This window comes from Pleurodeles waltl, chromosome 1_1 (genome assembly GCF_031143425.1).
Source record: "Pleurodeles waltl isolate 20211129_DDA chromosome 1_1, aPleWal1.hap1.20221129, whole genome shotgun sequence".
Taxonomy (NCBI): Eukaryota; Metazoa; Chordata; class Amphibia; order Caudata; family Salamandridae; genus Pleurodeles; species Pleurodeles waltl.
The window spans coordinates 970989037-970993620 of NC_090436.1; the positions used below are offsets into that span (position 1 = coordinate 970989037).

The window sequence follows — 4584 nt, forward strand, 5'->3', positions numbered from 1 at the left end:
ACTATTGCCTCTGGGTTCCTTGGGTGATGCAAAAAGCTGGAATCAATTTGTCTCTTTTTAGTGCACATTAAACACGTGGAGCCATGGATGTTTTCTCCTTTATACTTTGGTTCGTAAGGTTTCATGGGAATAGTAGTTTATTAATGTTATTTGTAAAGGGCTGCTATTCAATAAGGTGGAGAAAGGATAGCATAATCCTCGCCTCCGTGTCCTTCATGGAATTGAAACTTTCCGTTAAACATTTTTCATTCTAACCTATTATTTTTCAAGGTGTATTTTTCTCCCACTTCCACAAAACCTGTGTCCTGAAGAGAATTCCAGATAATGGGGGTTAAATCTCATCAACCAATTCCCCACCCCAAGAGATAACGGACAGTATAAAGGAGAAACGTGTTGGAACCAAATCCATACCCTTGGCACCGACCATTTAAATAATGGGACAAATAAGTTATGTGTTTATGTTCTCATTCCTACTTTGAAATGTAAAAAAATAAAAACAGCAGTGAACTGCCGATATGACTGGTTGACTGCTACAATACAAAACACTAATGCTTTCTATTGTGATACAAAAAAGTTCCTTTAGTGTTTCATATGCACTAGAGTTGATATGGCTATTTTATGTTTGCACTTTAACCACTTTGCAAGACTCTTTCCCAATGGTGATGGGTCACAAGTCCTATAAATTTTTGAACAGCAGTATGTACTGCTTCGAAATAGTTGTATTATAAGTGAACTCTAGCTCAAGTTGTCTGATATCATTTGAGGTACTTGTGACGGGCTGAATGCGTCTCGCCCGCACAGGAACGGGACTTGTGCTGTCCCTGCCCTTCTATCCCCGACTCTCCTGACCTCATTTCCCGTGATTGGCTGAATACCGTTCCTTTGCGGTCAATGTGGGGACAAATACGGCAGCGCCAGCAATTGGAGGTGCGATCGTGGAGGAGGAGACCTAGAGGACGCCGACCCACAACAACGAAGAGAAGAAGACGAGCTGAGGAGGACCGAGCACACTCGAGGACGAGAAGAAGACGAGCAGGCTAACCTGGAGAGAGTGAGAGACCGGTGGCCGGACTCGGGAAGTGCAGATCCAGAAGGAGCTCCATCAACGAACTTGGACGCTACAGCAACGAACCTCGGGGAGACGAAACGCTCATTCCCGCCACGCTTCTGGCTCTACCAGGTGTGTGGGGGAGGTGGAGTAAAAGAAGCAGGAGGGGAAAGAAGCGAAAAGGGTGGGGGAATAGGGGATCGGGCACTTGTTTTTGCACCTATTATATTTTGTTTTGCACCGCTCACCGTTACGCCGTAGCACCTTTCCACAAACCGGTATAAATGCGATAATACACAGGAGCCCAAGACAGTGAGCACTTATCTTGGTGAAGAGCTGATACACAGGAGAAAGACAGGAGAAGTGGGGTACGGAAACAGAGACAAAGGAGAAGAATAGGAGGAAGAGGCTCCTAGGCAGTAAAGAACAACAGGAACTAGAGACAGGGACAGATAAAGCAGAGGCAATCGAATAACAGGTAAAGGAAGAAAAGAGAAGGGGAATTAGGCCAGAAGAAGAGAAGGCGGAAAACAGAGAGCAGAAAATGGAGAAGACAGGACGGAAAAGGAAAGGAGGGAAAAGGGCTAGATGACAGAGACGCACCACACAGTACTTACCATGTTATTTTTCTGTCTCTCCGCATGCGTTTTCCCGGGGAACCTGTGAGACGACAGAAGTCAAGGAGAAGACTGAGAAGGAGAAACCCTTCAACAAACCCGTAAAGACCAGAAGGAAGAAGACTGGGACAGAACCAGGAACAGAGAACAGAGAAAGAGAGAGACTGTACCCCAAGCCTATTTGAGAATAAAACCCACATAAGTCCACGATAACTGACTCCTGAGTATTCACTACACCCTGAAAGCGCCACAGTACTCCATTATTGGGATTGCAAGCAAGTATGTATTTGATTTAAAGAAAGTTAATTTGATGATTATGCATCCTATAAATTCAGATTTATACTGACTACACACAATGACATGTGCTGGTTCATAGCAGCGCTGGGTCTTTTTTTGGTATATTTTTATGTTTTTCGAATCTCTTCTGCTTCATATAGGCCTTTAGGATCATGCTTCCTGCCAATATACAACCCAACCCAATCCAGAAGAAGTTATAGGGAAGCATGTTGCCTGAACTGGGATCACACTGTGGTCATGCCATTCCAGGATTTAAGGGGCTCCTGAGACTTGAAAGTTGCAAGAGAATTGACATAGGAGGTTTGGCAAAAGAATGTTGTCCCTTCACCAGTTCAGTGCTCCAGGTTTCTCTGAGCATCCAGGGAAGAGCTACACATCAGTGTAAAAGAGAAGACTGGGATCCGGGTATTGGAACTTGCTGATAGCTATATTCTGTTCAGAGTAGGACTAAAGGGATCACTTAGGGTTTCTAAGACAGCCCACCACATCTTCTGGCAGAGGACTTCCCACCACATTTAGAGATCCACCTTAGTGTGGCAGTGATTTCTGGGACCAAAGTGAATCGGAAGAGAAAAACAAAATAACAATGATCATGACACACAGGGACAGTTTCTTTTCCTTGCCTGAGCCTGACACCACTATTGCGACTCAACAGTCCTGATGCTGACATACTGCTGGATCAAGGGTTTCATGTGGTAGAGTCAGCTGAGATTCTGCTATTGGAAACCTATGGGCATATTTATACTTTTTGGTGAAAAACTGCACTAATGCAGTTTTGCACCAAAAAGTTTAGCACCAGCTTGCACCATTTCTGAGCACCAGCTGGGCATCATATTTATGGAATGGTGCAACCCGATGCAAAGGGTAGGCTAGTGTAAAAAAAAATGATGTTAGCCGGGTGGGGCTGGCGGTATGGGAGAAGGGGGATTTGCACCAAAAATGATGTTAGACAGATTAGAGTAAAAAAAATTACTCTAACCAGCCTTGAGTCATTTTCTGATGCTAAACTATCCATACCAAATTACTCCTGTCTTAGAAAAGACAGGAGTCATGCCCACCACCCCAATGGCCAGCACAGGGAACCAGGGTCCCATTGGCATGGCCATTGCACCCAGTGCAATATATGTGGGGCCATTTCAGGGCCCCCAATGGCAGTTTAAAAAAAAAAAACGACTTGTACTTACCTATACTTACCTGGGATGGGGTCCCTCATCCTCCGTTGTCTCTCCGGTATGGGTGGGAGGTTCTCTGGGGCCTGGGTAGGTCACCTGTGGGCTTATTCCATTGCGCTCCACCATGGAAATAGGCCCACAGGTCCCCTAACTACTGCCCTGACCCAGGCGTTAAATAATGGTGCAAAGCAAGCTTTGCACCATTATTTGACCCCTCCTCCTCCCATGCCTGATTTTAGCAAGGGGGAATAAATATTGTGCTGAGGCCATAGAGTAATTTTTTGCATGGGAGCGCCTACATTGCATCTCATTAACGCAAGGTAGGTTTCCACATCCAAAAAATAACTTTAACTCCCTAAATTTGGCACTAGACAAGTCTAGCGCCAAAGTATAAATATGGAGTTAGTTTTGCACAGAATTTGCATTAAAAAAATCATGCAAACTCGGGGCAAAATAAGTATAAATATGCCCCCTAGTTTCCCCATCTCTAAATGAGGCAGAGAAACAGCGAGTTCAGTAGATTTGGGAGATCTGCCAGACAAAACAAGGGTCCTACTGACCCTGCAAGCCTGGCACTGCAGTAGCTGAAAGATAAACAGTGCAATTGTTCTGCAAGCCTAAGTAACACGTTGGACTGCAACTTTAAGGATCAGTGACTGACTGCCAACCAGATACCGAGCACAGTTGTCTGAGCGCACCTGAGGAAGACAACAGTTGGACTACATCTTCTCCTGGCAGATAACATGAGCCAGCAACTAAGTAATCACCTACTTCCGCATGGCAAAATGGACTCATTGGGAGAGCTGTTGCCTTTGGCTTCCTTCGAGCCTGAGTCTACTTCAACCCTGAAATCTCCCCATACTGTGGTCATAAAAGTGTTGTGAAAAATTGGGTTGTTGGTTGAATGTTGGTTGAGTGGAATGTTAACCCTCCTCAAGCAGCAGCTACAATCCCTGTTAGTGTGAACTACAAAAGGTACTATATTAACCTGTGCTTGACCCTCTATTAAGTTGGCACTAAAGCAGTCAGATTTAACTTAAAGGTAATTTGTAAAGCAGGGGCCTCCAACCTGTTGTGTAATAAGAGCTACTTACGTTCACTAGAAAGCATAGTGAGCTACTCATATTATTAGTGTTGTAATAGTGACCACATCAGACAAGATTTTATTTTTGCCACCATATGCATGATTACTAGCAGTGATCACCTCAGTGCATTAGACAAGTTTGCCAGCAGTAAGATAAAAAAGGCTTTTTCAATTTGAAAATTGTTTTGTTGTGCAAGAGCAGATATATATACAGTATGTTAACAGGGTCAGACAGACCAGTGATGTAATATTGAATTCCTTCATGCTTCAGGTATTTAAATTATATGATGACTGCATGTTTGCAACAAGGAAGAGCATGTAGGAATTCAGTATTACATAATTAGCCTGTCTGGCCCCGTTAACATA

General features: G+C 44.1%; 1 long non-coding RNA gene across 1 annotated transcript; it reads left to right on the forward strand.

Moving 5' to 3' along the window:
- Positions 1–872: 872 nt before the first annotated feature.
- LOC138290365 (uncharacterized) lies at positions 873–1878 on the forward strand. Its single transcript, XR_011202559.1, has 2 exons — positions 873–1180; positions 1723–1878. It is a non-coding gene; the product is annotated as an uncharacterized lncRNA (long non-coding RNA).
- Positions 1879–4584: the final 2706 nt, after the last annotated feature.